The sequence below is a fragment of the Sparus aurata genome, chromosome 7, assembly GCF_900880675.1.
Source record: "Sparus aurata chromosome 7, fSpaAur1.1, whole genome shotgun sequence".
Taxonomy (NCBI): domain Eukaryota; kingdom Metazoa; phylum Chordata; class Actinopteri; order Spariformes; family Sparidae; genus Sparus; species Sparus aurata.
The window spans coordinates 8243821-8255880 of NC_044193.1; the positions used below are offsets into that span (position 1 = coordinate 8243821).

At 38.5% G+C, this 12060-nt stretch overlaps 1 protein-coding gene across 4 annotated transcripts in view; it reads right to left on the reverse strand.

The window, feature by feature from the left end:
• The window catches only part of samd10a (sterile alpha motif domain containing 10a), a 60064-nt gene that overhangs the window by 11881 nt on the left and 36123 nt on the right, over positions 1-12060 (reverse strand). The window lies entirely within an intron of this gene.

The following is a 12060-nucleotide window of genomic DNA, read 5'->3' on the forward strand; positions in this document are numbered from 1 at the left end:
CACAACCGCAAACAAGCCATGACTATTCAAGAAGCATCCAAGTGTCACAGTGTTTCATCAGCTAAACTAAAAGGGGAATAGCACTTTATACTAACCATAATTAATAAATGGTAAATCTAGCGAGAGCCAGATCTTCTGACATCCCAGAGGAGAGCAGAGGTCAGAGATGAACTTTTTAACTAGTAGGATTGAAAAGGAATGTATCCTCACTCCTGTTTATCAGCCTGACTGCAGCAGCGATCTACAGAGGCGACCTCCACTGTCAGGAGTTTATGTTCTGTGATGTAGGCAGCCGAGTATCTGGACACACTGTTGAAGGCCCGTTCATTCCTACGCATGAAGCCAAAATGGCTCAAATTCCGAGCTATAAAATAACTCAGGTCTTCTGTGTCGTGAGGACTACAGAGCGTATGCGCTCGAGACTTCCACCAGCTAACTTCAGGAGAAATAAAATGAACTGGATATACCCTGTGCACAGCAGCACTTCTCTTCTGGTAGCAGCTAGAAGGCAACAATAATGTTTGTAGATTAAAAAAAATAATTATTTCAATATCAATATTCAAGCACACATCAAGAAACCGCTGACTATTGAGTGACTAGGACAAAGTTGCATGCAAAAACGTGTAGTTAGTTCCATCGTGTTTTAAATGTAACTGTTAAAAAAGATTGTCAGTCGTATCCCGATGTGCGCCAGAATACTTTTTGGATATACAGAAATAGAAATAAAATGGTATTAATTTTGTGGCTCTAAGGCTTTCCCAATTTTATCTGACTGGATGGCCCAAATTATGACTGGGGGTTGTGATGCTAAAAAAAGAAAAAAAAAAAAGAATCCACTGTTTAACTGCAGCTTCGTTCACATGGAAAAAAAAACTTCTTGGGTCTGAGTGCATCACGTGATGATGTAATGACACAGTTACACGATGAGAGTCTTCCTGGGGGCTTGTTGACAACCAACTACAGCTGACAGAAGAGAGAGAACCGGAGTTTCTGGTGAGTGCTGAGTTTGGTGAGAGTTGACCTAAATTCAAACAACAGACACCTCACCGTGTGCTTTTGCTAGCTGACATTAGCTTCCCACTAATGTACAGTAAAGTAATCTGGCTGTTTGGGGCGAATAAACACTGCAAGAGTAACACACATAAACACAAATGATCCGCCCTGTTGGTGGTGAAAACACCATTAAACAAGTACCGTTGCACAAATGTTCACTAACAAGTTTTATTCATGCGAACTTCAGTCTCGTTGAAGAATTCTTACATACTATATCTTTGATTAAATAAACTAAATGTCCTTTAAATCACAATTGTAAAAGTTCATAAACATCAGTTGCAACTTTAAAATAAACAACTGCTTAATAAATGGTTCATTTATTCAACATCTCATTGTTAACAGTGAAACAACTACTAAATAAAGTTAACAATGCATAGTTAGAGGATCAGAAGAAAATAAATATACAATGCAATGTGGACAAATGTGATTTTCAGTTTGGTCACTGCATAAAAAGATGGTGCAGAAGGACCTTTTTGACTTCCAGTAATGTGGCCCATACATAAATTATAATAATAAAAAAGATAATAATAATGAGAATCTACTTAACTGACATTCATATATCAGATCATATATCATCAACAAAAGGGAGTAAGAGGAACTTTCAATATAATGTTTGTGCTTCGTCATCAGTCTGAATCGAGGAGGGACGCGACTGATGGGGAAGAATCTTCCAGTGCAAATAAGGCCGACATATAAATATATATAAAAAAAGACCTTAAAGAAAAACAAGGGCAAACTGAATCTTGTTTATCCACTGCTACAAATCTCACCAGATCTTCAGAGGGACTTGCCCCTGAAGCGTCTGGACTAAAGTGCATTTTGTGGTTCTCCTCTGTTTATTCATAAATATCTCATAATTTTGCATCAGTGTGCTCTGGTTTTTGAAATCTGGTTGAAATCTACATAACAGCAAAAGAGAGACATGACACTGCAGCTGTTTGTGTCATCAAAGTGGAACCAGCAGAAGAAAAACAGAGTTTCTGCTCAGACTTAACTACGATTGTCCTCATTATGGCTGGAGATTATCGTGGGGTCAGTTTGATCACGAGAGCTGATTAAAGAGATTAATAACGTGAGAGCGAAGTAAATGAATGTGTGCAGTCTGATGGACAGACGGAGACGTTACATCTTTCTTGACCTTAGTTTAAAAACTTCTCAAACCCCCTAAAATATTAATAAATGTATTTAAGAAACATATGAACAAACCGCCCTAGTGGAGTTCAGACTTATTCTCATTGTTGTGAGATATCTAATAAAACACAATTCAAAGACTAAACAAACACACAGATATACAGTATGCTATTGTTCAGACTGCGCCAGATCAAAAAGTTCAAAGGAATAGTTTGATATTTAAGAAAATACTATTATTCACTTTTCTTCCTGAGATTGATACGACAAGTGTTTGAGGAAGTGTTAAATATATAAATACAGAGTTCACTACATTAACTCAGAAGTCTTCATTCTGTGCGAAAATAATTTAAGTGCATCACCACTGAATAAATGTTTTTTATTAAGTCGGACCTGGATGTGTGTCCTTCACTGTGATTATACTCAAAGCCTCTTCTCTCAAATATTCCATGCAGGTGTGTTTTTACTCGTGTTGCCTGATTAGGTGTCCTCTCAGGGCAGCGTTGAAGAGCACAAACACTGCTCGATTTGCATATTCCTCTGTTGGAGTTATTTTTAATGCATCCATCATGTTGTGAGGCAGCTTACCTCCCATCATTCTTGTCATTCTTACTAGTGCACACCTCATGTAATTCCAAGTATAGCTACAAAGGTTACTTAATCTACCTACTGCGTCATCCACAGAAAGGCTCACTTGTTTACATGTTATGTCTCCTTTGTTTAATCCATAAATGAGAATTCGACAAACAATGAGCGTTTTAGGACAGAGCTAGGCGGGCCAGTCTTTATGCTACGCTAACCTAACTGGCTGCTCCAGCTTCATATTCACACGCACACCACAAACATGACATAAGAATGTAAATTACTTCTATTACTTAAACTTCTGTGACTGTGATTTATTGGAATGCCGCACTACAACATAGTCAACAGTTGTGACAGCGTCGGCTTGTAATGTCTTCACCTTGTGAGTCTGTGTAAAATGTGTCCCAGCAAGAACTTCCACAGAAGCGGTTTTGAATATTTTGCCAGCCAAGTGTTTGCATGTCTGTGTGGCCCTTTCTTTGCCACCGCGATAATATCACAACCATAACAGGAAACTTTACAGGCGTGAAAAATAAAGGCAGAGTTCAAAGATGGGCGTTGTCCATGCCAGGGTGCCACAAATAAGGAAATGCCCTCTTCCTTTTAACACCCATGGTTCACATTTGTGTTTCCTGAAGACACCAACAAAGAGCGGCAGCGATAATGTATTTTTGTAGGCTGACTCAGATGTTAGCGTTGCCCCAGTTCCCTCGACAAAAAGCATCGGGGATTTTGCATCTTTCTTGGATTTTTGTAGAAAATAAACACAAGTTTATGATCAGCAAGATAATCTTACAGATGACCACCACTTTTATGATCTCTGGATAAAAAGCTGACGTTAGGCTAAGATTACTTCGACGTCACTCACACTAAGTTTCCTAGCACACTATAATATACAAACTGTCCTATAAATTTAGTTAGAGCAGTTTCCAACTAAAGTCCATCTGAAGTGAGTGAATGAGTCTCCGTGTTTAATGTCCCAGACAACCTCTGTAGCCTCATTTAGCCACTTTTTTTTTAAGTTCAAGCTTCAAAATTCTTGAGTTGGCCAAAAGGTTTCATGTTTACAACAAAATGAGTCTCTGAACTTTAAGATTTTATTTTAGGCATGAAACATCGAAAAAACATTGACTTCAAGTCGAGGGAACCAGAAGTTCAAAAAGGTTGAATTATATCTGTTTTCTTGTTTCAGGGAGTTTATTATTTATCGTAGCAGGAATTTTCACAAAGACAGTTTTGAGTATGTAGTTAAGACTTCTGAGTAGTCCTGGGTCAGAATGTGAACATGTTGACGGGCTGGTGTGATCCCACTGCAAGGCGATCACTAGTTCGATCTTTCCTTTCAAAAACAAAATTGTGGATGTTTAAATTTTCTCCAGGATCTGCAACCTTTTCTCTGTATGAAGTTACTGCCCTGCTCGCAATGTAAATGGTGTAAGACTTTGCGATGGTGTCCTGATTTCACACTCCCTCTCTTGGCTTACAAGAGGCGAAAGATGCCAAGTGTTGACTCAAGGCAGAACTCCCTGCTGCTTGTGATTTTGCATCATGTGGTTGATGTTTATTTAAAATTACTCCGCACTAGAAAACAACAGCCCCGTCAGACATTCTCTCACATCCTCCCACAATCAGAGCCTGAATCACTCACAGAAAAACCTCCCATTCATCTCTGGTGATCATCCTCTGATTTCTAAAAAAAACAAAAAACAAAAACAAACTATGTTGGCTGTAGCGCTAGTTGGGAAATAGTCACAAACTGCACAAAGAATAATAAACTGGGCTGACTAGGTTTGAGTTTAATTGGCTGGGTGTGGGTTGGAGTAGCTTCTTCATCAGACTGGAGCGCTGGGGCTCCTGTTAAACTTTAAGCATGGACACATTTGGCCTGGTTAGTGCGCTAAAAGATGAAAGGGAACTCTTGAATTAATAGTTTCCACTGGAGGGATCATCAAAGAGACTCAAATATTAATAGTATACATCTGAGGTTTACTCTCAGCAGCTGCCTTTTGTTTTATGTTTAATAAAGGAATTCTTTTACATCATTGTTATATTTAAGGTCCTTCCAGAGCGGTCCAGTCAGTCCTGCCCGGTCTGCTACATTGAACAGTACTGTACTGTAACACCGCGAGCAACAAGGCAGAGTTCACCGTTTCTTATTTAGCAGTAACTTTACTCGCTTTTGGAAGCTGGTGATGCATTTGGGAAAAAAAGAGGATAGGAACCGAGAAGGCTGTTTCTCATCCGAGCATCTAAACCAGCAGTGAACACAAGGGGGCAGTCTCATTCTGTGTACAGAGAAATACTGTACTCTGTTGGTACTGAGCAGCAACATATTCACAAATCCATAACTACATACACACTCCATACTGTATTTACTAAAAGCAGCTCAATGTTGGCTCTCTAAATGATGTAAAACAACATTATAAAATGCGTCACTTTGTCAGGTTTCTTTGATTTTTTTCAAATCGACCAGCAGTTTATGACAATCAAGAATGGCGCCCAATGTGTCTCTAGTTCACTGTGATGTTTGGTTTGCTAACGTGTTGACTATATAGGCAACTGAAACTGATATAACCACATTATTATCTCCTCATCACGGCATCTACTACAGTCTAAGGAGAAGGAGATGACTGGCTGCTCTATGAAATACAGATATGATGAGAACTGTGTCAGGTGATCTTTCGAAAATGGGAAAAAAAGAATATTTCAAAAAACAAACAATTGTCAGAAAAAGAGTCAAACTAGGGAGGGAACAATAAAAAGCCTTCAATATAGTGGCTTTAGAATAATATTTGTTCTTCACAAGGGGTCCCAACTAATGTACTGTATCTGCTGGATGCTAATATCAGCTGGTACTGGCTTATCACAGATATATTAGTATCAGCATGTATTTTATACGGTGGCCCTGAAGTGCAAATCACAACGGCAAATCAGAAAACGGTACCTACCTTTTCCGGTTTGGTTAATGTCATGGTGTTTTCTGTTTTGTTGTTGTGTTTTCTGTTTTGTCGTTGTGTCTTCTGTTTTGTTGTGTTTTCTGTTTTGTTGTGTTTTCTGTTTTGTTGTTGTGTTTTCTGATTTGTTGTTGTGTTTTCTGACTTGCCGTTGTGTTTTCTGTTTTGTTGTTGTGTTTTCTGTCTTGTTGTTGTGTTTTCTGTTTTGTTGTTGTGTTTTCTGTTTTGCCGTTGTGTTTTCTGTTTTGTTGTTGTGATTTGCACTTCAGGGCCACCGTAAATTGTATCGATGGTCTGGCTCCCTCCCCATTAAAAGAGTTTACACAACTGCACTCAGACAATGGGAGGACAGCTGGGACAACCAACAGAGCAAATCAGCCCTCTCTCAGTTCTCAAGAGTTTTATAAGAGAGAGCTGCAGCTTCACTGACTAGAAATTCAAGGTGAAATCAACCTGACCTTGTACCCACCGCACACAAACACAAACACTTACTCCAAATCTCTGGTTGTTATTGCTGTAGTGTTCTAATGTCACTGTTGCTGAGATTGCCGATGTTGTTGTTGTTTAGTGATTATGTTTTGTCTTATAACTGTGTTTGGATGCTTTGGAGATGTTGTCTCTGTCTGCTGCACAGGCACTACAGTTGTAAATGAGCTTATAGCTAACTCTGGATAGACTAAGAGACTGTGCACTGTCCCTGTTAAGTCAACAAAATAAATACAGAGGGACTTTTAATGCAAACTGTAATCTCCACCCATTTCAACTGTTTGTTTAGAGGTCCAGGGGGGGAAGCTCATCTGAGGTGCAGCGCTAAACATTTAGCCACCTTCTCTTTGTTTAGACTTTATGGAGATCTCTTTGTCAGTTAAACATTAACTTACTGGTGGATTTTGTTTTGTTAGATTTGGTTTTAAATCTAAGTTTGATAAATTTTATTAAGGGTTTGCAAGATTTACCACTATCAATCATAGAATTTGTGTCAAAACATCTGACATGACAACATGACAAAAACATGACAAACGATACAGTAAAGATTTATGGACAAAAAGTTTTGAACAAATCATTGAAATAAACGTAGATGTGTGAAGGCCAAAAGTACCAAAAGAGAAACGACGATAAGGGTATAAATAATTGGGTTTCTGTAGAGCATTGTGGAGGTGTGTGTGTGTGTGTGTGTGTGTGTGTGTGTGTGTGTGTGTGTGTGTGTGTGTTGGTCGTTTCCAGATGTGCACACACTGCCAAGGGGACTCTGGCAACAGCAAACAAAGCTGAGATTCTTGGCAAACGTGTGAAGTGTGCCGTGACCTCTGGCTCTCATGTGGCCACTAAATTAGGTTTGTTCAGGCCAACATTTGTCTTGTCTAATGAACACATTCTTCAGATGGTGACAAAGACAGAAACATTCCCTCGAAAATGTCTGTAACTAAACTAAAATAGAGCAATCTTACGTATAGAGGTTTTAAAAAAAAGCACATACATTTAGATGCACCAGCGCACAATCAAGTTCACTCTTGCCTGTTCTTTCAAACAGCTGTGAACATATAAAAACGGATATAGGCCACTCCCAACAGTTTCTCAACCTGATTTCCTAGCATTCCCTCTTTACTGGTTAATCTGATGAATTAAAACTGGACTCAGTATTCTCTAATTCATTATGTATCTTCTCTCCCAGTCGGGTCACAGCCATTGATGGATTAAGCTGTTTATTCAGAAACTGGTATAATGAGCAGACGGTGAATAAATGAAGAGATCTGGGTCATGCAGTGTTCTTAATAACAATAATGCGTATTATCATAATTTTTCATTTAGACAGCATTTTTCAAAAACAAGTTAAAAAGTGCTTTACAAAGACATTCAACAGGACAAATTACAGATAAATATGACGACAGTACAATTCATACAATAATATAACATGCACAGATTGCTAAAACATAAAAACAGGATTTATCAATTGAGGAGAAAGTTCTAAATTTTAAAGAGAGATTTAAAAGAAGAATCAGAATTCTCCTGCCTGATCTAAAAATGTTCAGGCAACCAATGTAAAGATACTGAAAATAGGTGCTATGTGAACTTTCCCTTCAGCCCAGGTGCCAGTTGCTATTACCTTATTACCATATCAGGAGGTGGACTTACAGACAATAAGCCTGTTGAGGCTGCATTTCAACATCTTTAAGTGTGAGGCCACGGGATATTTCAACATTTGTATGTTTAACACCGTTAGATATCATTAGCAGACATCAGGACAATTTCCAACTGTGTTTTTGACGACAATAAACAAAAATTATCGATGGGAAGATGTTTATGGTGACCCTGACAGAACATTTAAGCCAAAAATTATATTCTCTTAACCCGAACCAAGAGGTTTTTGTGCCTTAACCTAACCAGACCATAAGCACAGCGTTGTCACAAGACAGACATAGAACACTCACATTAAAGAAATGCAAAGCTGCAACATAAAGAAACGTAAAGTTTGCTTCCCTTCTCTTCAATTTCATGTGTAGTCATGATGTATCATTTTAAACTAGCCGAAGTCTGGAAAGGCTGTATTGAGTGGGACAGAAATACAACATGTTACAGTAATCTGAGCGTGATATAACGAAGCATGAATGACCGTTTCCAGTTTCTTAGTGGATTGAAAAGGCCTCATTTTTGAGATATGACGAAGCTGCAGAAAGCACAATTGAATTTAATTTTGTTGTCAAAGATAACAACAAGAAAAGGGTTTTAGCACTTCATAATATTGGATAAGTTGACTTCAGAACATGATGAAAACCTTAAAAAGTTATAAAGCTTCCAGGCTCTTTGGATGCTGCTCCAAATTCATTTGTTAGTCCATCCAAGTTCAAACAAATGCTGAAAAGTGTTATATCAGCCAGCGCTGAAAAGCCAGGAAAGCCAGAGCCACACAGACCACCGACTAGACACACATAAAGAGATTTACAGGCCAGCTCAGAATTTAGACCGCTTGTGTTAAAACTAAACAGACACAAAGAAACCGAGAAGGGACAAACACAAATTCAACTGCCCATATGTTACACAGACTTCCTTGTCTTGACTTATGCGCAGTGTTTTTTCATGCAGGCAAATGTGTCCTCATAATGAGTCGATGTCGAGCGGCCCATGAACAGCTTAAGTATGATGTATGCGCTATGACGGGCAGGTGAGTGGAAGTTAAAACAGCTGTGACTGTGTGATGCCATTCAAGGAAAACTCTGGGTGGAGCCGCTACCGCCTGCAGAATAAAGCTGCACTTGTTTCTCAGCACCGGAAAGTCCGAGCCTGGACGGTTGTGTGCTCTGCAACATGTTTCACATCATACAATGAGAGCTTGTTTACACATCAAGAGAGTAAAAAGAGCTCACGTAGAATATGTAACACACACACGCAGTGTTGTGTAAGTGCACTGAAGAGAGTGTTTCCAGGTAGAAGAGGTGGGACCTGGTACAAACAGGATACAGGAAATGGGTGTGTGTCTGAAAAGGGTCAGTCAAAAAACCCCTACAAAATAATGGACACAGTGTCACTCTTGTTCATAATGAGGTCATGTCACAATGGTCACAGCAAAACAGTTTTCAAGAACGTCTGGTATTACTGGTTGTTGTACATGTATGTGCTCAGTGGTGGCAGAAGGAGTCAGACGCTCCATTATAAGTAAGATTGCTTATTTAACATTGTCCAAAAGAAAAAAGTAAATAAGCGTCAGCCACATGTTACTTGTTTTGCAGAAAAATGGTCCCTGTGACATCATTACACTGTTGATGGTGACGCATCAAAACAACACTTTACTACCTACAACAACCAGAATGCACCTCACCGGCCCAATAAGCACTCCCTCTGATGGGCGAATACTGCGTGTTGGGTGGTGCTTTGGTTTGGCTCAGAGTCCGTTTTTTTAAACAGGAAACTGTAAAGTCGTCAGCCGGAAACACACAATATGATATTACAGCCAATCAGTACACTTAAATATGTGTTGGAAAACGTTTTAGGTATGAAATTGACAATGAACAGGATTGGGTTCATATTTGATCAGCACAATTTAATCTTAGTTTTTTCAGCCTCTGTTTTTACAATACCAAAGGCACATGTCTTGATGGTGGATGAAACCGGAGTACCTGGATAAAAAACCTCGCAAGCATGGGTTGAATATGCAAAGTCCAAAAAATACATAGAAGTTTATCAGCACTTACTACACATGACCTGTTTGTGTCATCTGGTATTTGTAAATGTGAGGCTCTTTTAAGGCATCTGATGTATAATTTTACGTGCTGCTTGGATGAACCTGAGAAGAGCATCATAAAGGCTTTAATCAGCGGGAGGAAGAGCAGCTCTCGTAAACATCAAGGCTTAGAAAACACAACCTACTGATTTTATCAAATTAAAGGAATAATTGTTCCGTTCTTTTTACTGGTCTATTGTCTATTGTTTTTTATTTCTGTGGACCCTCTGCCAGTCTGAAATAAAGTTTGAATTGAAAAGACAGCTGGGCAAAAGAGTGTGGGCACTGTGTGCAGGCAAAATGGAGAGAAGCATATTGTTATTTGTTTTTAAATAAAGTATCTGAAAAGTTTAAAGAGGCAATATCTCTTTGGTGGAAGTGACATTAAAAATAACACAGCCATCTGAAACATGACAAAAGGCCCCGAACAGACAGTGATTTTTCAAAGGGGTCATAATTCAAAAGGGTTTGGAACCACATTAAATAATGCATTTTAAAATCTTCCATTGTTTGTTGTTGTTATTCTTTGTTCGTAAAAGCTAAATCTCAAAAGTTAAAAGTAACTACAGCTCTCAGAAAAACATAATGAAGTAAAAAGTACAAGCTGACTTGAAACACAGACCTCCAAATTATTGAGTTGAAAACTGTGGTTTATTTTTAAAATGACATATTTTTCAGTGCTTCATTCTACAACATAATAGGATACAGCGTTGAAAGAAAAGTGAAGGACAGGCCAAAAGGAAAATGTCAAAGCTTTCAAAAACTTTACCTTCATCCTGATTTAATTTATTGGCTTTCATTTTATTTACAAAAGTATTACGCTTGTCCTCCAAAGGCTGATATCTCAAATTCAATGTTTTACTTGCAAATTGTTCAAGTAAACTGATTTCGATGAGCACATGTCTCCATCTAAATGGCCTTTTTAAACATAAAGTGTTCGAGCTGAGGTCCAGTGCAGAGGTTTCTGTCTACACTCGGGGCGGTGAACTGTACAAAGACTTGTGTTGTGAATGAATGCGTGGGCCTGTGGGGCGAAGCACTCAGGCATGGGTGTGTACTGTCACAGCCTTCAACACAGACTTTTTATTTGTGTTTGTTCCCGTTCCTGGAGGTTTGCTGTTAGGTCGGGGTTGAATATGTGCCGCTGTGCATGTGTGAAGAAAAACAGCTCAAGATGTTTCACAGATTTCTCTTGAGAGACGGCCGATCCGTCATACAACCTAAACAATATCACCTTGCATCGAGCATATGTGGCATACAGGTTTAATTCAACATGATATATTTTGTGTAGTAATATGCTATTACTTCTGTACTCTTAATTTCAAACGGAGGACTTTTACTTGTAACAGAGTATTTCTACACTGTGGTATTTCTACTTCTACCTCAGTAAAAAAATCTGAATACTTTTTCCACCATTGCATCATTGGTTCATGGAAAGTGTGATGGGCGTAAACTCTAATGCTGTATATAGACTACATGATTCATTTAGACAGATTAATGTATAGTGATTGGATAATTAATTGCAGTGTGAAATTACACTGTATGAAAACTTAATGTTGACATTAACAATGACTGACATTTTGGGTATGACGATGTAGAAGTGACTTTGAAGGAGAAACTTTTCTCAGCTCCTTTTCACAGCAGATATTTTGCCTCGTCACAGCAGGAGCAGCACAGGTGTTACTAATGACATTACTTATGGCTCTGTTGTAATCAAGTGTCCCAGTTAGCTGTGACAGTGTGACAGAGAGCCAGCATGAACAACAGCAGGACTCTGGAGCTGAAGCAGCTAACTGGATTTCAGTCATCATTAATTTTGTTGGTCACACCCGTGCTGTTCCTACTGCGGAATGTCAAAATGTCTTCTGTGAAAAAAAGACCTATAAGGTTAAGACTTAATCATAATCTAAATAACTGTTCTTTATGTTAACATGTATTTTCTCCATGGACAGTTTTACTGAAAGAATTTCAAAAATCATTTGTTTCTACTCCATAAACCTGGCTATTTTATCTTATTTTATGGTGTTAATAATCAACAAATTATTTTCCTTGACATCAAAATGAATTAAATGATGGTGATGTTTTTGTGCTGTTAATAAGTTTTCCTTATTCCAGACTGTACCCAAC